This window comes from Callithrix jacchus, chromosome 7 (genome assembly GCF_049354715.1).
Source record: "Callithrix jacchus isolate 240 chromosome 7, calJac240_pri, whole genome shotgun sequence".
Taxonomy (NCBI): Eukaryota; Metazoa; Chordata; class Mammalia; order Primates; family Cebidae; genus Callithrix; species Callithrix jacchus.
In genome coordinates this window covers 66024684-66048694 of record NC_133508.1, presented here as the reverse complement: position 1 = coordinate 66048694, position 24011 = coordinate 66024684, and the positions used below count along the sequence as shown (strand labels likewise).

At 44.4% G+C, this 24011-nt stretch overlaps 1 long non-coding RNA gene across 1 annotated transcript; it reads right to left on the bottom strand.

Moving 5' to 3' along the window:
* Positions 1 to 4588: 4588 nt before the first annotated feature.
* On the bottom strand, positions 4589 to 21061 carry LOC128932612 (uncharacterized). Its single transcript, XR_013519899.1, has 4 exons — positions 20988 to 21061; positions 19956 to 20062; positions 13103 to 13207; positions 4589 to 7394 (listed from the first exon to the last, which is right to left on the bottom strand). It is a non-coding gene; the product is annotated as an uncharacterized LOC128932612 (long non-coding RNA).
* Between the last annotated feature and the right edge of the window lie 2950 nt (positions 21062 to 24011).

Genomic DNA, 24011 nt, shown 5'->3' with positions numbered 1-24011 from the left:
AGTAAGTCCCAGCTGATACTTTATTCATGTTATTGTTAAAATGACAATCATCTGGTCTACGCCCCCTAATTGTACAGAGAGGGAAACTGAGGCCCAGAGACAGCAGGCCTCAAAATTGTGAGCAGGGGAGCCTGAAGGAGATCCTGGGTCTCCTGAGTCTGTAATCCAACCTTGGTGGGTCTCAGCCCCACTGAGATCTTCAGGGAGTCCTCACAGGAGCCAGATAATCCCCACTTTCAAGGGGTAATTATTTTTCCATGTGACTAAACTTTCTTTTGTGTTTTCTGTTTTTCTTTTTTTTAATTTTAAGCTCTGGGGTACATATGAAGTTCTTGCAGCCTTGTTACATACGTGCACACATGCCATGGTGGTTTGCTGCATCCATCCCCCCATCACCACCATTAGGTATTTCTCCTAATGTTAACCCTCCTCAATCCCCCCACTCCTCAAGGGGTAATTTTCTGAGAGGAAACACTCATAGTCTCTGGCATCAGATCCAGAGTCTGCCAGTACCCTCAAGAGCTCCCTGTAAGGGAGAGGGGTCTGGGAGACACCCAGAGCCCAACAGGGCCTTTGCAGAGACCTAGATACCCATTTAGCACCTGTGCCTGCTGGGAATGATGCCAGACAGTAAGTCTGTCAACACTGTGCTCATATTCAGCCCTGCTGCTGACATGCTGTGGGCTCGGGCAAGTTCTTTGCTCTCTGAGCCTGAGTTTTCTCATCTGTGAAGTGGGAATACAATAGCTACTGTATGGAGGACTGTGAAGAATAAATGTAGTCATTTATATGGGGTGCCTGGCATGCAGTAGGAGTTCTAGTGTTCTTCCCCTCAGCCCTGACTAGCCTGGTAACCCGGATGACCTCTGAGGGATAATCCTCTGAGGGAACTAGCCTCAAGGCTTCCACCCTCCTCCCTGGCACAGCAGCTGGGGCTCCAGCAGGTCACATCTTCTATGTGCACTCCTTACAGATCAAAACTGGATTGCTCTGAGGGCCAGGCTGGGTGGTAGTGGGTGGGGGGTGGGTGCAATAGTCATTCAGAGGAGATGCAGGGGTGGGTAAGGGTCACCAGAGAGAAAGAGACTCCACACCTCACTGATTCAAGATGGTGGTGAGGAGGTGGATGGTGATTATTTGGTGAGGAATATTATATCAGGCACCTACTATGTGTCAGACATTTAAGCATGTTACATATGTTAAAGCATTTACTCTTCCCAACAACTCTAGAAAGTTGGTATCAATATCATCCCCATTTTGTAGGTGAGAAAACTGAGACACAGAAAGCTTCAGCAACTTGCCCAAGGTCACACAGTTAGAATTCAGATCAATAGGTCTAGAGTCTACATTTCTAGCCAAAAAGCTATAATGACAGTGAAATAATGGACACCAGTGACAACAGCAGCCAACTGTTATCAACTGTTGACAGAGTGCCCGGATGTTTAAGCACTTTATGTTATCTCAGTTAATTTTCACTGTGTTCCTATGAAGAAGGTAATATTTCCCCCATTTTGCAGATGGGAAACTGAGACTCAAAGAGGCAGAATGATATGGTTTGGCTCTGTCCCCACCCTAATTGCATCTTCAGTTGTAGTTCCCATAATCCCCATGTGTTGTGGGAGGGACCTGGTGGGAGGTAATTGACTCATGGGGGCAGTTATCCTGATGCTATTCTCATGATAGTGAGTGAGTTCTCACAAGATCTGAGGTTTTTATAAGGAGCTTTTCCCCACTTTGCTCAGCACTTCTCCTTCCTGCTGCCATGTGCAGAAGGACATGTTTGCTTCCCCTTCTGCCATGAATGTAAGTTTCCTAAGGCCTCCTCAGCCCTGTGGAACTGTGAGTCAATGAAACATCTTTCCTTTATAAATTACCCAATCTCAGGTAGTTCTTTATAGCAGCATGAGAATGGACTAATACATGGAGTAACTGGCCCAATAGCTCAGTGATGGAACTGGGATTTGAACATAGCTCTGTCCAAAACCTGTGCTTTTAATATCTTTGGAAGGCACAGGATGGAGTCAGGAGCCCTTCTCTGCTCCTCACTCACTGTGTGACCTTGGGCAAGCTGCTCACCTGTCTGATCCCTGCCAGCTCTCAGAGTATATTCCACCCCTTCCAATTGCCATGCCCTCCCCTTGGTATATGCCTTTTGGAGCCTCCTCCCTCCTTTACACCCACCTATACCCACATGCCCCTTGTAACTACCCATCCAAACCAACTCCCCAGATACTTCTACCTACCCCCAGCCCAGGAAACCACCTACCCAAAGTCACCACTTGTGGCTCCTCAAGTCTTGTGAGGTGTCCAGCCTCCCTTCTCGTAATCAGAGCAGACATTGTGATTTCATCTCCAGGTCCCTTTTTCTCTCTTGTCCTCCCCACTTTCACATCCTATATGAACAATTACCAAGCCTATTCTTCCCTCTAACAGAACAGAGATCAGAAGCATAGGCTCTGGAGAGGAGCAGACTCAGTCTCGGGAATCTCAGCTCTACCACTTGCTGTGTGATCTTGGACCAGTTTCTTTACCTCTCTGAGCCTTAATATCCCTGCAAATTGTGGATAACAATAGTACCTACCTTACAGAGTGACTATAAGACTTAAATATTATTATGTATAAAGTGCCTGAGCAGTAGAAATTCTCGGTCAATGATAGCTGGTAGTATTATTATTCTCTGCCACTCCTCTGCATTTCAGCTGCCCCACCCTAGTTCAGGCTCCCATCTTATCTCTGTCCTTGCTTAATGAAATGACCTCCTCCTCCTCCCCTGGTCCCTGCTGAGATTCCCCCCTCATTCTTAACCATTTTGCACACTTGGAGCCACTGACTCCAACCCTTCTCAGCTCCAAGACTTTCTTCCCCAACCTCTGCCAGGGGCTCTTACTGCAAGGACTTAGCCTGGCATTCAAGGTTCTTCCCCTTTGCCCCATCAACCACAACCTGCCTGTGCAGCCACGGCTCCCAAACTTCTCTTCTGAAGGGTGGCCAAGGCAATCCAAGCTCCCCCATGGCCCCAGGATCCCTGGCAGAGGTTTACCTGTGCTTTGCTCAGACTGTTTCCTAGACTGAGAATATCCTTGCATTTATCTTCACATCTCCATATCCCAGTGAAACTTCCAGACCTAGCTGGAGTGCCTCCTCCTGCAAGAAGTCTGCTCTGATTTCCCACCTTACTCCTGGCCCTGTTGCATTCTCACTGGGTAAGATTCTGTCTATTTTCTCATCCTGACTTCCAGAACAGTTCCCTGGACCTTCCTTGTCTACAGCACTTACCACAGTGTATTCAAATGTTCAGTGTATACATATAGTATGTTCCCTGCTTTGAAAGTACGGTGAATTAAAGATGGAATTCTTTGCTATTCCTTCAGTCAGGAAGTGGGCACTAGGTCCCCTCCTGCTGAATGCGAGCTGGTCTGTGACTGCTTTGACCAACTGAGGATGGTAGAGGTGGCATTAAGCCAGGTCTGAGTCTAGACTTCAAGGGGTCTGGCAGCTTCTGCCTTGGTCTTGTTAATTTAAAAATCACACTGGACTTAAAAATCACACCGTTTATGGTGGGCATGATGGTTCATGCTTATAATCCCAATGCTTTGGGAGGCCAGGAGTTTTGAGACCATCCTGGGCAGCATAACGAGACCCCATCTCTACCAAAAAATGTAAAATTATCCAGACATGGTGGTATGTGCCTGTACTCCCAGCTATTCAGGAGGCTGAGGTGGGAGGATTCCTTGAGCTCAGGCACTCAAGGTTGCAGTGAGTAATGAACATGCCACTGCACTCCAAGCTGGGCGACAGAGCAAGACCCCGTCTCTGATTTTTTTTTTAATCTCACAATTTATAAATTTGGAAAGGAGACTTTATTTCTTATAAATGATTACAGCCTGCAAAGTGGTCACTTCAGAAGCTAAGAAGCATCGCCTCCAACCAAAGCCATTACCAGGCCTTCCAAAGGACAGCAGGATAAGACAGAAATTTAAGCTGAAGAGATTGGCCAACCGTTTGTGGGAGGAGCTGTGAATATTCATAGAGGTAGTCACAAAGACATTTAAATGTGCAGTCTCTGTAAACCGGCCATGGTAGGTAGGTAGTCTTGTTATCAGGAGAAAGTTACTGAAATCAGTCTGTTGTCCAATCAAAGCTGTAGTTACGGCTTGTGGAACTGGGAGTCAGTTAGTGGTGTCTGGTGGTTGGTGAGCCGTAACTGCTCTAACATTGCTTATCTGAAGGTCAGTGCTTGTTTGGCTGATAGAGAAAAAAGAAAACCTGTGGCAATTCGTAAGTGTAGGGGTGTGGGACTTAACCCTTGCCTGGCATGGCCTTAGGTCCTGTTTATAATTTGGTATCTTATTGCCATGAAGAATCCATTCTGTCAGTCTTATTATCACTATTTTAACATTAATGCTGGTCAGCTGTTAAGTTTTTTTTTTTTTGAAACGGAGTTTCGCTCTTGTTACCCAGGCTGGAGTGCAATGGCGCGATCTCCGCTCACCGCAACATCCGCCTCCTGGGTTCAGGCAATTCTCCTGCCTCATCCTCCCAAGTAGCTGGGATTACAGGCACGCGCCACCATGCCTAGCTAATTTTTTGTATTTTTTTTTTTTTAGTAGAGACGGGGTTTCGCCATGTTGACCAGGATGGTCTTGATCTCTTGACCTCGTGATCCACCCGTCTCGGCCTCCCAAAGTGCTGGGATTACAGGCTTGAGCCACCACGCCCGGCCTAGCTGTTATGTTTAACTGCAAAAGGAAGCAGGTATAACTAGGCATGTCAGACTTCCTATCCTGTCAAGGCTGGGAACTCTATTTGTAAGGTTTTTCTGGGGTCCCCTGGGCCAGCAGGGGGTCCCTTTAGTTGACTGCAGGCTTGGGATTTTATTTTTAGTTTCAGTCTCTTGTGGCCCTGTGCCTCCATGTAAGGGCTCCATCTGTCACGATGCTATCATCAAGGCATGCAGAAGGTTCTGGAGGAGAAGATGCTATATGAAGAAAGAGCCAAGATGCACCAAAATGCCAAACGGTGAAGACGCCATCTTGGAAGGGACCCTCCAGTCCTAGCATTGCTCCTGGCTGACACCAAGTGGCCAACTGAGCTTTTCTCAAATTCCTGGCCCACCACATGGTGAGCAAAATAAAATGGTTGTTTTAAGCCACTAAATTTTACAGTAGCTTGTTATGCAGCAATAAATAACTAGAACAGAGTTATCTTCCCTACCCTATTTACTTGAGCCTTTGGGTTCTTGGCTCCAACATCATCTCCTCCAAAGCCCGTCTCGACCTCCAGGTGAGGTCAGACCCTGGATCCTATGTGCTCATCACACCTCATACTCTTCATCATCACATGTGGTCATCTTCACATCTTGCGGATGCTTGAATTGTCTCTGTCTCCCCCACTAGAGTGAACCCTCTGTTGCATTGCACCCTTGGCACAAATGAAGGCTCAGTAAGCAATTGCTAAGTGAGTAAGCACGTCTGTCCCAGCCCCAGGCAGTGGGCAAGGGCAGAAAGACAAACCCAGCTAGGCATCTCCAGCACAAGCTCTGATTCCCCATAATTACAGGTTGGAGTCCAGGGCCCTGGCCACTCTGCCAGCCCTGGCAGGCCTTGTCCCCAGCTCTCTACCTCTGAGGTAGAGGAGCCCCTGTGGTGGCCCTCCCTGGAGAGAGGGACTAGGAATACCTGGGCTGTGGGAGAGGGAGTCTGGGCTAAAGAGGGAGGCACCAGCATCAACTTTCTGCTGCCCCCATGACCCCAACCCACTGTCTCATGTCCCCACAGCCTGTCCTCTGCACCTGCCTCCAGGATGCCTCCTCGGCTCCTTCCTTGACCTCCAGCAATTCCTCCATTCAGCGTCCCCCTGTGGGCCTTTGTCCATGCGGGGACAGCCTGTGAGTCTGGACTCGTCCATCTCTTCATTGCACTCCCTGAGCCATGTACTGGGCTTCCAGTTCTACAGTGATGAACTTGCTTAGTCTTTACAACAGCGCTATTTTATTAATTAGGAAACTGAGGTCAGAGAGGTTCAGTGACTTGCCCAAGGTCACACAGGACATGGAAGAAGTGGGCTCCTGCTCTGATTCTCTGGCTTGGATTCCAGTGTTTTTCCTGCTGCCCCAGATGAGGTGACTCAAGGCCCCCCCACCTTGGATTTGTAACATGTTTCTTCCTTCCTGATCCCAGCTGAGAGCTGCCTGCCTGCCCAGAAGCTGATTCCTCCTTCCTTTGAACTCAAGGCCCTCCTGTCTGAGTCTCCCAGATGTCCATGTTGGTACCAACAGCAACTATGGAGTGGGAGAAGCAAGTGGGTAAGAGACGGAGAGAAATTCCATCAATGCATTGAGACACAGAGAAGAGACGTCAAGAAAGCCTTTATGCACACACAGACAACACACGCACCCTGCACACACACTCACGCAGAAGGAAAGAGAGAAACACACACAGTGCAAAGTGGGGGCATGGAGATGAGATCATTCCTAGGAAGAAGAAGGAGAGGGGAAAGGAAGAGAAAAAACAGATTCACACTAGGAAGTAAAAACACAGAACAAGAAATACCCAGCAGGAGATAAAGATAAAAAAATCAAAGTACACGAAGATACAAAGACAGTTACAGACAAATCCATGAAGAGAGTGCTGTCGTGAGAGTATATAAATGAGAAAGAGGCACAGTCTCAGAGAGAGAAGGGGACGCTCACAGGGCACACTCACAGGCAGAGGCGGAGGGAGAGACAGGAGAGAGAAACATGTCACAACAGACGCAGGCAGAGGGATGGAGGAACGAGCCAGGGAGGATGGAGAAGGCCACAGTGAGACCAAAGGGGAGAGAATAATAAGCAGAGAGAAAGATCGATGGGGAGAGGTGGCGGGGAAGCCACAGATGCCGGAGCACTGGAGCTGGAGCTTGTAACTTCCCCTCCTCCCTTCCCCAGCCGCTCCGTCCACTACCGCCTGATTCTACTCACAGCAGCCTGAAATGGAAGCCCCTAGTGGAGAATTTAATTCTCCCAAGTCCAACTGCCAAGATGCACTCTGCATTTTGCCCACCTGCGTGCCCTTAGCGACACAGAGGCGGAGGGTGGTGCATCTGCACCTAGCACAGGTTTCTTCTCCAGAAGGAGAGAGACCTGCCCAGCATTTGGTCACCAAACCCATGCCCAGAGCCACTTGGTTATATACCTGCTAATTTCTAAGCCACGGGCAGCTGGAGGTGGGCACAACCCACAGCCCCTCAACGAGCACCCACAGGATACCCATCAGGGACAGGATGAGGCCCCTGCACTGGGGACCCCCCACCCAAATGTCCCTTACTGATCCCGAACTGTGATGACTCACCTGATCTCCCAAAGCCTCCACAACCACCTCTGTGAAACGGGATCGTCATGTCTACCTCATAGGTTGCTGGGAAAACCAAAAGCGGATGCTGGTGAAGCACATTACCCAAAATTTGGCATATAGTAGTTGTTCAATAAACATTGGCTTTCTCTAATTGGGAAAGTCTGGAAAATACGGAGATAACGGCAGAAAGTGAAGACTATTTGGTCTGTCTAGTTGAGTCACAGGAGACTTTGATGGCTTTTGAACCAGGTGTTAGAATGCAGGGAATATTTAAAAGTGAGTGATGGAGATGGGAAAGGTGGGGAGCTCTCCTGGCAGACGAAATGGCAAGTGCAAAGGCAGGGAGGCAGGCGTCTCCAGAGTAGAGATGTGCCCAGTTCAGTTAGAGTAGAAGATGTGTGGACGTGTGAGGGTTGATCTAATACAATGTTCTCCTTTCATGGATGGGGAAACTGAGGCCTAGAAATGTTAAGTGACTTGTTCAAACCCACACGTCTAGCAAGTGTCTGATCCAGCTCTTGAATCCAGAACTCAGCGACTCAGGGATTCTCCCCTTTGCCAAGCTTGAGGTCAGCCCCTTGCAGGTGAAAGCAGAGATCCAGACTGAAGGCATCCTGGGTCTTCAGAAGTTTGGTGTTTGTCTAACAGCCAAAGTCCCAGAAACTGAGCTTCAAGCAGGAAAGTAGCTGGCAGTTCCTGACTTCAAGTGTCGATGGCTGCCAAGCCTAAGCTTTGACAGTAGATACTACTGGGGTGGGGCAAGGGAACCCCATCAGGCCTGGGGGTTCAAAGGTGGGGCTCCACCTCTGACTGGAAATCCAGCATTACACATGTGTGAAGTCCTGGAAAATGTCCCATGAGACTCTGGGAGTTTTCTGGCCTCTGGTAAGAGTTGGAGTTACTACTCCGTAATTTATGAATGAGAGGGTAAGATTCAGAGAGACCAAAACCCCTGAAATTTAATAAAACTTAATATTACAAATGCATTTATATAATTCCTAATTACATAACTCTAATTATAGTCCCATATACCTTCTAAGGAGGGTAGATGCTGATAAATGAGGCCCTTCATTCTACCAGCCACTAGGATGGGTTTGGATGTACACTAGCGGAGGAGCAGAGAGCTGGAGCTCCCAAAGGCCACCTATGAAGGAAACCAGGGGCAAAGAGCAGTGACAAGGGGCCATCATTATAAATTATGTCACAGAGTGTGAATCGGCAGTGACTTGAGTCAATAATTCCTAGATCTGAGCTAGGTGGGGTGGCTCATGCCTGTAATTACAGCACTTTAGGAGGCCAAGGTGGGAGCATTGTCTGAGCCCAGGAGTTTGAGACTAGTCTGGGCAACATAGTGAGACCCCGCCTCTACAAAAACGTTAAACCAAAAAAATAAGCCAGGTGTAGTGGTGTGCACCTGTGGCCCCAGTTACTCAGGAGGCTAAGGTGGGAGGATCACTTAACCCCGGAAGGTCGAGGCTGCAGTGAGCTGTGAGGGCAAGACCCCATCTAAAAAATAATAATAATAATAAAAATTCCTGGATCTGAGGTAGAAAAAGAAACCCCAAGAAGGTAGCCTAAAAAAAAAAAATTTTTTTTTGAGATGGAGTCTTGCTCTCGTCACCCAGGCTGGAGTGCAACGGCACAATCTGAGCCCACTGCTGCTTCTGCCTCCCAGGCTCAAGTGATTCTCCTGCCTCAACCTCCTTACTAGCTGGGATTAAAGGCTTTCTAAGAGAGATCAGTATTAATCAGGATAGGCTAGAGTTAAGCTACAGTAACAAACAGTCCCGAATCTCTGACTAGGAGTTTATCTCTATCTCTTTATCCCTCATAAACTGCACTGCAAATCAGGTGATTCTCCAAGGCTGCTGTCTTCCATGTGTTAACCCAGTGATCCAGGTTGCTTTGATCTTATGTCTCAACTGTGTCAACTTGCCGCCTCCGTGTTCTCCAACAAAGAATAAAAGAAAGCTGGAAGGTCCTGCAGGGGCTTTTCACTGCTTTGGCTCAGAAGTTTCACACGTTAAGTCTACTAGTTAGCCAGAACTAGTCATAACATCTGCCTAACTGCAGAGGAAGCTGAAAAGTATAGACTGCCATGTACCCAGGAAGGAGAGGAGAGGAACACTGGATATGACTGGGACCTCCTCTCCTTAAAAAATAAGTTAGGGACACTAGGGTTAGAGCAGTGAGTCCCGAAGTCTGAGTTATAGACTACCTTAATCAACACCATTCTGAAAGCTTTGAGGAAAGGCACACTTCCAGGCCACCAGCTTGGAGAGTTATATTCTGTGGTCCAGGAATCTGTATTTTTGACAAATCTCACAGATGAATGTGCAGAACAAGTTTGGCAACCTGTGGAGCAGAAGGTCCTCTGGTCACGGGGCTAGGAGTTGCCTCAGAGAGCACCCTGGCTTCGAATCTTAAAAAAAAAAAAAAAACAACTTCCAGGCAGTCCAGGTGCGGTGGTTCACGCCTGTAATCCCAGCACTTTAGGAGGCCAAGGTGAGCAGATCACAAGGTCAGAAGTTCGAGACCAGCCTAACCAACATGGTGAAACCCCATCTCTACTAAAAATGCAAAAACTAGCTGGGCATGATGGCACGGGCCTGTAATCCCAGCCACTCAGGAGGCTGAGGCAGGAGAATCACTTGAACTCAGGAGGCAGAGGTGGCAGTGAGCCAAGATCACACCACTGCACTCCAGCCTGGGCAACAGAGAGAGACTCCATCTCAAAAAAATCTTCCAGGCTTCTGGTTCCAAAATGGCAGTGTCATAGCAAGCTGGCTTCACTCATCCTCCAAAGAAAACTAGAAACAATTATACAGCACTGAGATTATCACCAGCAATGTCCCAAAACTCAGTATAAAAAGAAGACAGTTCCCAGGGCCACGAGAAATGAAAAACTCTGAGCAGATGCTAAGAGAATTGGACTTCCATATCCATAACACCCCTCCCCAATCTACCCAGCACCAAGTGCCGGGAAAATTTCCCCACGACTCACATTTTCTACACCAGAAAAAGTGAGATTGAAGTAAACAACCAACTTCCCTACCATATTTGGTTTCCTGGCAGAAGATGTGTCCCTGCCTCAATCCATGAGAAGTCTCAGGAATGCCTGAGGGAGAAATGTCCCTGCAAACAGTCAGAGACAAAGCAGTGAGGCAAGACTACCATCCCCAATTCTGGAAACTCTGCTCTGTAACTCGGCCAAAGGAAATGCCAAATCAGAGTGGCTATTCAGCAGCACATGCTGTAGGAGCTTCATTCTACAGGCTCCCTGGGCATGAACCCCTAGCCAGGCTTCGTGAAGTACTGGGGTATCCCCCTTTGGGAGCTTTCTCCATTTGGTACAGGCAGCACTCTAATTGTTTAGAACCAAGGCAAACATGAGCTTAATATGCCATCTAGTGTCAAAAAGGAGGCTGCAACAAAATGGGGTAAAAAGTAAAGAAAATCAACAGGTAAAGTACGAACTCTCTGAGCAAGAGTATCTAATAACCACCAAAACAAGCCAGCCAGAGAAGAGCAAGAAATAACTAATCCTTCAATGAAAAAACATAGACATACATCCACAATAAACAAAAGCAAAACAGGAAACCATGACCTATTCAAACATACAAAGCAAGGAACCAGTGGCTGACCCTAATAAAACAGTGATATGTGAACTCTCTGACCAAGAATTCAAAATAGCCATTTTTTTAAAACTCAGTGATCTCCAAGATAACACATAAAAGCAATTTCAAAATTTTCAGAGGAATTTAACAAAAAGATTGAAACTTCAAAAAAATTGAACAGAAACCTTGGAACTGAGAAATACATGTGCTCAAATGAAAAATTCATTAGATTCTCTCAACAGCAAAATGAATTAAGGAGAGGAGAAAAATCAGTGAGTGTGAAGACATATTGTTTGAAAATAATACACAGAGGAGAAAAAAAACAAAAAAGGATGAAAAAAATGAAGATTACCTATAAGATATGGAATTACCTCAAAAGACCAAATCTAAGAATTATTGGTGTTTCAAGAGAGGGAGTTGATCAGGAGCAAGATGTATAATGCTTATTTAAAGAAATAATAACAGAAAACTTACCAAAACTTGAGAAATATATAAATATCCAGCTCCAGGGAGACCAGAGAACACCACATAGATTCAATCCAAATATGACTACCTCAAGACATATGTTAACCAAACTCTCAAGATCAAGGACAAAGAGGATATCCTAAAAGCAGCAAGAGAAAAGAAGCAAATAACATATAAAGGAGCTCCAATTTGTCTGACAACAGACTTCTCAGCAGAAACCATACAGGCCAGGAGGGAGTGGGGTGACATTTTCAAAGTTCTAAATGAAAAAAATAAACTGCCATCCAAGAATATAATACCCAGCAAAGTTATCCTTCAAATATGAAGAAGAGATAAAGACTTTTCCAGAAAAACACAAGTTGAAGGAATTCACCAGACCCATTTTACAAGAACTGCTAAAGGGAATTCTTCAATCTGAAAGAAATAAAACTAACATTCAAATAAAAAACATTTGAAGTATAAAACCCAGTGGTAAAATTAAGTCCACAGAAACCCAAAATACTCTAATACTGTAATTGTGGTAGAAATTAGTTATAAAACCCACTTGTAACTATAGGGTGAATCCCAGAAGGTAAATCTATCAAAAACAATAATAGTTGTGGCAACCTGTTGAAATATTAACAATATAAAAATATGTAAACTGGGACAATATCAAGTCAAAATTAGGGGATGGAGTTGAAGTGTGGAGGTTTTTTCCCATTCTTTCTTTGTTTCTATTCTTTCCTTCATGATCCAAGATAAGTAGTCATCTCTTCAAAATAACTTGTCGTATCTATTAGATGTTTTTATAAGCCTCATGGTAACCACAAGGCAAAAAAAACTATAATAGTTTCGCAAGGAATAAAAAGCAGTGAATTAAAACATACTACCAAAGAAAATAATTTCATCACAAAGTAAAACAACAAGAAAGGAAAAGATTTATAAAACAACCTAAAAAACAAGCAACACAATGGCAGTAGTAAGTACTTACTTATCAATAATAACGCTGAATGTAAATAAATTCAGTTCTTTAATTAAAGGGCATACAGTGGCTAAGTGGATAAAGAAAAAAGACCCAACTTTGTGTTGTCTTAAAAAAAATCCACTTCAGACCTGGCACATTGGCTCACACCTGTAATCCCAGCATTTTGGGAGGCCAAGGCGGGTGGATCCCCTGAGGTCAGGAGTTTGAGACCAGCCCAGCCAACATGGTGAAACCCCGTCTCTACTAAAAATACAGAAAAATTAGCCAGGCATGGTGGCGCACACCTGTAATCTCAGCTACTCGGGAGGCTGATGCAAGAGAATTGCTTGAACCAGGGAGATGGAGGTTGCAGTGAGCTAAGGTCACACCACTGTACTCCAGCCCAGGTGACAGAATGGGACTCTATCTCAGAAAAAAAAATTCACTTTACCTATAAGGACACACATAGACTGCAAATGAAAGAGTGGGAAAAGATATTCCATGCCACTGGAAACCAAAAAAGAGCAGGATTAGCTATATTTAGATTGGATGAAATAGACTACAAATCAAAGACTGTAAAAAGAGGCAAAGGGCTGGGTGTGGTGGCTCACGCCTGTAATCCCAGCACTTTGGGAAGCCGAGGTGAGTGGATCATGAGGTCAGGAGTTCAACACCAGCTTGGCCAAGATGGTGAAATCCTGTCTCTACTAAAAATACAAAACTTAGCTTGGCATGGTAGCAGGCACCTGTAATCCCAGCTATTCAGGAGGCTAAGGCAGGAGAATCAGTTGAACTCAGGAGGCGGAGGTTGCAGGTTGCAGTGAGCAGAGATCATGCCAATGCACTCCAGCCTGGGTGACAGAACAAAGTAAAACAATAAGAAAGGAAAAGATTTATAAAAATATTTTATAAAAATTTATTAAAAATCTTTACTTTTTTTCCATCTCAAAAAAAAGGAAGTGAAGAAAGTTACTATAAAATGATAAAGGGGTCAATTCAGCAAGATGATATAATAATTGTAATTATCTATACACCCTATACTAAAGCTCCCAAGTATATAAACATTGATATTTCCAAAAGGAGAGACAGACTGCAATACAATAATAGTGGGAGACTTCAACACCCCATTCCCAGTAATGGACAGATCATCCAGATAGAAAATCAACAAAGAAACACTGGAGTTAAACTACACAGTAGACCAAATAGACCTAACTGACCTTTACAGAACATATCACCCAATTGCTACAGAACACATATTCTTCTCATCACCACATGGAACATTTTCCAGAACAGATTATATCTTAGGCCACAAAACAAATCTCAACAAATTTTTAAAAATTAAAACTATATCAAGTATTATTTCTGACCACAATGGAATAAAACTAGGTATCAACGACAAGAATAATCTTGGAAAAGATGCAAACAAATGAAAATTAAACAACATGCTCTGAACAACCAATGCGTCAATGAAGAAATTAGGAAGACAATTTTTAAATTTCTTGAACAAATGAAAATGGAAATATAAGATATCACAATTATGGGATACAGCAAAAGCAGCACTAAGAGAGAAGGTGCTAGCAATAAACACATATTTTAAAAGTAGAAATAAACAACTTGTGATGGTTAATACTGAGTGTCAACTTGATTGGATCGAAGGATACAAAGTATTGATCCTGGGCGTGTCTGTAAGGGTGTTGCCAAAGGAGATTAACATTCCAGTCGGTGGGATGGGAAAGGCAGACTCACCCTTAATCTGGATAGGCACAATTTAATCAGCTCCCAGAGTGGCTAGAACCGTAAGCAGGCAGGAAAATGTGAAAACATAGACTGGCCTAGCCTCCTAGCCTACATCTTTCTCCCTTGCTGGATGCTTCCTGCCCTCGAACTTCGGACTCCACGTCCTTCAGTTTTGGAACTTGCACTGGCTCTCCTTGCTCCTCAGCCTGCAGGTGGCCTATTAAGGGACTTTGTGATCCTGTGAATTAATACTTAATTAACTCCCCTTTATATATATCTATTCTATTAGTTCTATCCCTCTAGAGAACCCTGGCTAATATACAACCTAATGATGCATCTCACGGAACTAAAAAAGCAAGAACAAGCCGAACCCTAAATTAGTAGAAGGAAAGAAATAATAAAGATAGAGCACAGGGGAACGATTCAAGATGGCTGATCACTAACATCTCGGGATTGCTGCTCCCAGTGAAAGCTCAGAGAACGAGAGGACACCACACTTTCAGACAAATTTTGGTCACTCACAGAGCAGAAGATTCCCAGTGGAGGAGCTGCACGGGTCGCCAGCACGACTCTTATGGCCAGCGCAGCAGTTTCACAGGCACCTCGGTGCGGCAGCTCTCCGCACAGAGTAAACGGGACTGGTTCCCCTTCTGACCGACGTTTGGAGCTCCAGAAAGGCAGAATCGCCTATTACGAACTCAAGAAGGAAGCCAGACTGGAGATTCCCAGGCAGAAAAGCACCATCAGTCTTAACGCCGCTGTTTTGGCCGGCGCAGTGGGTTGCTCATATTTTGGCCCTGGGAATTAACAACTTGGACGTCCACTCAGAGACCTAATTTGAAAGTTGGTAATTACAAAGATGACAGGTGGATACATTTACAATTATGGGAAGAAACCAGCATAAAAAGGCTGAGAATACTCAAAATCAGAATGCCTCTCCCTCTAAAGAGGATCACAGTTCCTCATCAACAAGGGAACAAGGCTTGATGGAGAACGAGCACATCCCATTAACAGAATCAGGCTTCAGAAGATGGATAATAAGAAACTTCTGTGAGTTAAAAGAACATGTTGTAGCCCAATGTAAAGAAACTAAGAACTTTGAAAAAAGGTTTGACAAAATCCTAATGAGAATAGACAACTTAGAGAGGAATATAAGTGAATTAATGGAACTGAAGAATACAGTACAGGAACTCCGAGAAGTATGCACAGGTTTAAACACTCGAATTGTTCAAGCAGAAGAAAGGATATCAGAGGTCAAAGTCCAACTTAATGAAATAAAACGAGAAGACAAGATTAAAGAAAAAAGGATAAAAAGGAATGAGCAAAGTCTCCAAGAAATGTGGGACTATGTAAAAAGACCAAATTTACGTTTGATAGGTGTACCTGAATGCCACAGAGAGAATGAATCCAAGCTGGAAAATATTCTTCAGGATATTATTCAGGAAAATTTTCCTAAACTAGCAAAGCAGGACAATATTCAACCCCAGGTAATACAGAGAACACCACAAAGATATTCCTCAAGAAGAGCAACCCCAAGGCACATAATCGTTAGATTCACCAGGGTTGAAACGAAGGAGAAAATACTAAGGGCAGCCAGAGAGAAAGGTCAGGTTACCCACAAAGGCAAGCCTATCAGACTTACAGCAGATCTCTCAGCAGAAACTCTACAAGCCAGAAGAGAGTGGGGGCCAATATTCAACATCCTTAAAGAACAGAACTTTCAGCCCAAAATTTCATATCCAGCCAAACTAAGCTTCACAACTGAAGGAAAAATAAAATATTTTAGAACAAGCAAGTACTCAGAGATTTTATTACCACTAGGCCTGCTTTACAAGAGCTTCTGAAAGAAGCATTACACATAGAAAGAAACAACCAGTATTAGCCTTTCTAAAAATATACCAAAAAGGAAAGAGCATCAACATAAAGAAGAATTTTCATCAACGAATGGATAAAACAGCCAGTTAACATCAAATGGCAGTAACCCTAAATTTAAATTGACTAAATCCCCCAGTCAAAAGACACAGCCAAAACCCAATGGCATGTTACATCCAGACCTGTTTCACATGCAAGGATACACAAAGACTCAAAACAAAGGGATGGAGAAGGATTTACCAACCAAATGGAGAGCAAAAATAAATAAATAAATAAAAAGCAGGAGTTGCAATTCTCGTATCTGATAAAATAGATTTTAAAGCAACAAAGATATAGTGGTAAAAGGATCAATGCAACAACAAGAGCTAACGATCCTAACACCCAGATACATAGAGACTTAGACTCAATGAGACAGAAAATTAATAAGGCTATGAAGGACTTGAACTCAGATCCGGAACAAGTAAACTTAATAAATATTTATAGAGCTCTCCACTTCAAATACACAAAATATACATTCTTGTCAATACCACATCACACCTACTCATAGGTTTAAATGAAACATTGATTGGCCATTATTAATACCCATTTTTTTTTAGAATAAAGCAACATTTCCGTTCTCTCTCCCTCTTTTTCTTCCTCTTTCTTCCTCTCCTTCACTCCTTTTTTTTCTTTCCTCCTCTCAAAAAAAGAAAAAAAGAAATCAACTTGTAGACCTCTAGATCCAGGTCGGCAATGTCTTTCTCATTGCTTGATTTCCTTCCTTCCCTTCTCTCCCTCCCTCCCTCCCTCCCTCCCTTCCTCCCTCCCTTCCTCCCTCCCTTCCTCCCTCCCTTCCTTCATCCCTCCCTTCCTCCTTTCCTCCCTTCCTGCCTTCCTCCCTCCCTTCCTAAAAATAAAAAAAAAGGGCAGAAATAGATAAACTGAAACATAAAAAAAAATACAGAAGATCAATGAAACAAAGTTGGGGTTTTGTTAAAAAGATTAAAAATGGACAAGCTTTAGCTAGAATAACTAATAAAAAAGATAAAAGACCCATATAAATAAAATCAGAACTGTGAAAGGAAACATAACAACTGATACCACAGAAATACAAAGAATCATTTGTAACGGTACAAAGACTGCTACAAACAAACATATGCCAAAAAACTGGAAAACTTAGAAGAAACAGATAAATTCCAGACATATACACCCTAACCAATATGGAACCACGAAGAAATAGAGAACCTGAACAAACCAATAATTAGTAACAAGATCAAAGCCATAAGTCTCCCATCCAAAAAAAAAGCCCATAACTTGATGGCTTCACTGCTTGCTGAACTTTACCAAACAGTTAAAGGAGAGCTAATACTAATTCTCATCAAACTCTTCAAAAAATTGAAGAGGAAGGAATATTTACAAACTCATTCTACATGTCCAACATTACCCTGATACCAAAACCAGACAAAGACACAACAGGAAAAAACTACAGGCCAATATCACAGATGAACAGAGATGTGAAAATCCTCAGTGAAGTACTCACAAGCTGATCATTCACCATGTGAATATGATCATCACCATGATCAAGTGTTATTCATCCCACAGATGCAATGATGCTTCAACATACACAAATCAATAAACGTAATATGTCACATTAATAGAAACAAGAACAAAAACCACGTGATCATTCAAGAGATACTGGGAAAAAAAAAAACAAAGAAATAAAGGGCATTCAAACTGGGAAGAAGTCAAATTCACCTTGTTCACAGATGGCATGCCTTATCCCTAGAAAAACCTAGTGACTCCCCCTAAAACACTGTTAGAACTGATAAATTCAGTAAAGTTGCAGGATACAAAATGAACATACAAAAATGAGTTGGATTTATATATGCCAACAGTGAACAAGCCGAAAAAGAAACAAGAAAGTAATTCAATTTACAATAGCTACAAAGAATATAAGATAATCTAGGAATCAATTTAACCAAAGAAGTGAAGGATCCATACAAGAAAAGCTGTAAGACACTGGTGAAAGAAACTGAAGAGGACACCAAAAAATGGAAAGATATTGCATGCTCATGGATTTAAAAAATTAATTTTGTTAAAACGACAATACTACCTAAAACAATTTGCAGATTCAGTGCAATCCCTATCAAAATACCAAGGATGTCCTTCACAAAAATAGAAAAAAAAATAATCCAAAATTTGCATGGAACCACAAAAGATCCTGAATAGCTGAAGCAATCTTGAGCAAAAAGACCAAAGCTGGAGACATCACACTACCTGACTTCAAAATATACTACAAAGCTATTTTAACAAAATCAGCATGCTACTGGCATAAAAACAGGCACACAGACCAACAGAACAAAATTAAGAAGCCAGATATAGAGCCACACACTTATAGCCAACTCGTTTTCAGCAAAGGTGCCAAGAACATTCAGTGGGGAAAGGAGTCTCTTCAATAAATGGTGGTGGGAAAAACGTGATAACCATATGCAGAAGGATGAAGCTATATCCCTATTTCTCACAATTTCTAAAAATCAAATCAAAATGGATTGAAGACTTAAATCTAAGACCTAAAACTGTAACACTACCAGAAAGAAAACAGCATGAAAACACTCCAGGACGTTGACACTGAGCACGTTGGTCTGAGCAAAGACTTTCTTTGTGTAAGACCTCAAAAGCACAGGCAACCAAAGCAAAAATAGACAAATGGATTGCATCAAGCTAAAAAGTTCTGCAAAGCAAAAAAAACAATTGGCAAAATGAAGAGATAACCCACCGAATGAGAGAAAATATATGCAAACTATTCATTTGACAAGGGATTGATAACAATATGTAAGGAGCTCAAACAACTCAACAGCTAAACAAATAATCTGATTTTAAAATGGGCAAAAAGTATTTTGCCCATTCTTCTTAAAAGAAGACATACAAATGGCCAGTATGTATATGAAAAAATGTTCAACATTAACTAATCTTTAGAGAATGCACTTCAAAACCACAATGAGATATCACCTTACACCTGATCAAATGACTATTATCAAAAAGACAGGCTTGAGACTATCCTGGCCAATGTGGTGAAACAACATTTCTACTAAAAACACAGAAATTAGCTGGTCATGAAGGTGGATGCCTGTAATCCCAGCTATGTAGGAGACTGAGCAAGAGAATCTCCTGAACACAGGAGGCGGAAGTTGCAGTGAGCCGAGATCACATCACTGCACTCCAGCCTGGGCAACAGAACGAGACTCTGTCTCAAAAAAAAATTTTTTTTAAAGACAGGGAATAACAGATGCTGGTGAGATGTGGAGAAAGGGGAACCCTCACACACTGTTGGTGGGAACATAAATTAATACATGCACTGTGAGAAACTGTTTTTTCCTCAAAAAACTAAAAATAGAACTACCATATGATCCAGAAATTCCACTACTGGGTATATGCAAAAGAAAAGAAATTAACATACTGAAGAGAATAAGCACTCCCATGTTTATTGCAGCACTATTCACAATAGCCAAGATATGAAATCAACCTACAAGCCCATCAATGGATGAATTAATAAATTTTAAAAAGTGGTACATACACACAGTGGAATAGTATTCAGCCATAAAAAAAGAATGAAATCCTGTCATTTGCAACATGGACAGAACTGGAGGTCATTATGCTATGTGAAATAAGCCAAGCATAGAAAGACAAATATCACATGTTCCCACTCATATGTGGGAGCTCACAAGGTGCACCTTATAAAAATATAAAATAGATTGGTTGTTACCAGAAGTTTGGAAGTGGGGGGGATGAAAAAAGGTTGATTAATGGGTACAAATATACAGTTTGATAGAAAAAGTAAGACCTGGCGTTTGATAGATCAGCAAGGTGACTATAGTTTACAAGAATCTATTGCATATTTCCAAATAGCTAAAAGAGCATAATTCAAACATTTTGAGCAGAGAAAAAGACAAAGGAAGCGGCAAATGTCTAACCCTGAATGCTCCAAACTGCATTTCCAGGAGATCTGATTACCTGGTATTTTCCAGGGCAGTGGATTCTTCGAGATGCAGGATACCCAAAGTATATCAAACAGCCCCATTATAGCCAATTCCCTCTTTGCTGCTGTTGTTTAATTTCTCCTGGAGAATAAGATTGGAAAGGCAGTGCTAATTTAATTTGCCAGAATGAATAAAGATAAGACAGTAACAGGGGATGATAAAGAATGGGAAACACATAATTCACATCCCCAAAACCTAGTCTCCTTCCATTACAACTGCTTTCCCCATGCTGGAGCTGATTAAGCCAGAATGATGGCAGTTAATTATTTTCCCCTGTTGCTGGGGAAGGCTGGCTTCCCCGACCAGGCAGTGGGCCTGAGGGGGTTTGTAAAAGGGCAAATCAGATTAAAAAGAGAACCAGGGGCTTGTGGATCCCCTTGGGGCTCAGAGGTCTCCCTTACGGCAGAGGGAGGTGGCACTTAGATAACATGTTCATTAGCTAAAGGTTCACCAATCAATCCTGGTCTCTGGAGTCCAGTACTCCTGGAAGATGCATATGGGTGTATGTAACAGTGGGTTCATCATTAAGCCCTTCACTAGGCAGTCTTGCCAGGCTGGGTCCAGAACACGGAATGGTGTTCACAGGGATGGCATCACTGGGACCTAGGGAGGCCTCCCTGTGTGCAAAAAAAAAAGGCTTTTCACCCATGCACACAGGGGTGTGCTCATCAGAGAGAAAAAGAGTAGTTTCGTGGTTCATATTGGGGTCCTCACTGGTGGAAGAGCACATGGGTATACTTGCACACTGGTTCAGCGCCATACGCAAGAGTATGATATTAGAAACACCTGTATTCAGACAGCCCTGAGGGTCCTGCCCTGCCGCTAACTAGCTGCATGACCTCGGTGAAATTGCTTCTCTAAGCCTCAGTGACTTTGTAGAGTAGGGATAGTCATAGCACCCGCTTTGCAGAGTTCTGATGAGGACTAAGAGAGAGTGCCTGAAAGAGCCCAGCTCAGCACCCAGCCCATGGGAAGGGCTCTCATCATGAGTTATGATCCACGTTACAGTATCATGATGGTCGCGTGGCTTCTCCTTTCTGGGTGCACATGGTGGATGGGTCCTCTGGGCTGGTTCATGCCCTTCATGGAGAGTTGTATTTAAGGCCACAGGGGAGACCTTCCTGTCATGTCTGAGATGCTCTTTTGTGATCCTCCTTTGTGACTCAGATAATGAGGACTTGGTGCCTGGCTGGAAGGGAGGGAAAGAAGGTGGAGAGCCAGCCGCTCCTCCAGGGCCAGGAAATGTGGACTTTATGGGAAGCTGGCAGCCTGCTTTGCTGGAACTGAAGGCAATTTGCAGTGACACAAAAGGGTGCATTAGGGAGGGAGGGCCAGGAGCCCCAGCAATGGGAGGCTGGAAGCTGGAAAAGAAGGGGTTGAAACTGGCCCAGGGAAGAGCAATTTAATTGCAACCAAAGCACGAACACAACTGCCAGGGATGGGGTTTCCATTCACATGGAATGAAGGACCCACTATGCAGGTGTCTTGTCTGGCTGATGAGGCAGGGGAAGGAAATCCCCATGGGAACCAAGCCTCTGTGGGCCGGGTTTTCATTTCCTTTTTCATGGAGTCCAAAATGAGAACAGCTGGTGTTGGGGCCTGGGATAAGTGATCCTGGGATTGGACTCAGATAGGGACTGGGACTTTTTTCTTGGCTGAGGGAAAAAGTAGAGTCATAACCAAGATGAAGGGGATTTGGAGCTGGAAAGGCATCAGCTCAGGAGTAGATGCTGGCTGCAAGCAGGAGTTTCAGGCAGCAGGTAGAATTGAGGACAGCAGGTGATTCCCAGCAAAAGGCTCAGGACTTTGAAAGGGGAGCGGGGACGTGGTTCCAGGTTTGTGAGGAGCCTAACAGCTTAAAGGAACAGGACCCTGGATGGCAATGCCCCCACCCCAACCCCAGCTCACCATGGGTTTCTGTGACCTCTTGGCAACCCAGGAAGTCCCAGATGGAAGAAATGTAATAAAACTCCACTACTCCGGTTTGGAGAATCGTAGAGAATTGGGGATGAGAAAAGTCTTGGAAATGACCGAACCCATAACCATACGTAGGAAATTCCAAGGGCTAGAGATGGGCAGTGACCTGACCCAAGTCTCTGCAATAGTTTAGATTTCTTTCTGCAAATATTCATTGGCCTCCCTCTTGAGGCAGAGTCTATTTATCCGCCCCACTGATGTAGAAGAGCTTGGTTATGTGACTTCTTCGGGCCAAGAGAATGTGAGTGGAGGTAACAGTTGCCAATTCTGAGCCAAGTCCTGAAGAAGCATCCTGTGGTTCTGCTCACTCTCTTGGTCTGGTGCCATTTTCAATAAGAACACGACCTCGGGAACTGCTGACCCACAGAGGATGAGCGTCACATGGAGTAGAACTAAGCCTGGCCCAGCCCAGAGCCAGCCCCCGCCGCAAGATGAACCTGAAACTGAGCTGCCCTGGTCAATCCCCACACCCCTGAGCAGGAAAAATTAATGCCTACTGCAGTCAGCTACTCTCCCGGAGGCAGTGTTAAACAGCATTACGATGGCAATAGCTGACAGACAGCCACACAGCAAGTCAGGGATTGAGCTGGACACATCCCAAGCAGCCCAGGAAGAATGAAGGACTCTTTCTCTCCCACCACCTCTTCCCTGACCAGGGCATCGCACCTCTGGACAACATGGTAGCCCAGGTTCAATTCTGAAGAAGCTGTGTGTGGCCACTGCAGCTGAGCGCTCTGTCTCCGGAGGCACCAGTTAAAGCTCAATAGGACTGAGCCGGCCCCTCTCCCATCAGCCCAGCAGCAGGAACCCCTCTCAGAACAGGCAGAGATGCTGCAGTGGTGGAGGATGAGCCCAGCAGGAGGCCTGGAAGCAGAGCAAGCCCAGGAGGGGGCTGGGCAGCAGCACCAGGGTGAGGAGTGGGAGCCTGAGCGCTGGTGGGCACAGGAGGGAGGGAGGGGCAAGGTGCCCAGGAAATGCTGTGTCTCAGGGGCCAGACTCTTTAGGGAAGAGCCCCTGGGTATGGAGCGAGTAGAAGGAGTTGGACCCTGCTCCATGCACACCAATTTATGGTCCCAGGTGGCCAGTGACCTCACTGCTCTGATCCAGGGATGGGGACAAGAATGCCCCCTCCCAGGACTGCAGTGGGCAGTGAGATAACCTTAACCAGGTAACCAGCGCCTGATAGACAGGCTCCCTCCCCAACCCCTAGCCAGGACACCCCAGGGATCAGGATTGTGGGCTCCCCAGTCCCACATCTGGGAATTGTGTCCTGCTTCACTGCCTCTGCCTGTGTGACTCAAGGCAAGTCCCTCTCCTTCCCTGAGCCTCAGTTTCTTCTTCTGCAAATGGAGATTATAATAGCACTTCCCTCTGAGTTATGGTGAGGACACAGGGAGATAATCCTCATAAAGTGCCTTGCACAGGACCTGGCACAGAAAACTCACTCCATTAAAGCCAGTAGGTGTCCCAAGCTGGGGGGGTCTGAAGGGGACTTTTAGACAGTGATGTCTGGACCCACAGAAGGGGTTGTTGTTATTCCCACAACTCATCTGGCTGTCCCTTCCAGAATTCATGGGGTCCACAGCTATTTTTCTCCAACCCCTAAATACCTCTCTCTTTCCCCATCCAGCTTTGATAGGGAAGGTCTGGCTTTTTGTGAAAATGGAATTTTCTGTTCACATGAAAATGGAATTTTCTCTTCACATGAAAGTGTCATGGAAAACAATAATATCTTCTTTATGAATCTTAGATACAGTGAGTTCCTCTTCAAAGGTTCTATTTTACAATAAACAACCTTCCCGCTAGTCCCAATCTGTAACCCACATCTGTTCCTTATTTGACCACTGTAGCCCACAGCCCTGCCAGCCAATTGGGATCAGCTTAGATTGTGCAGTCCAACTCCAGCCAATGGGGACTGGACACAGTAGCAGGGACTGCCTGCATTCGGGATAAAAACCCCTTCCCTCCTTTGTTTGGTGTGTTCTCACCATGACCAGGAGTGCAAACAGTACTCTTCTGCAGAAGTAAATTTGCCTTACTAAGAAATCTTTTG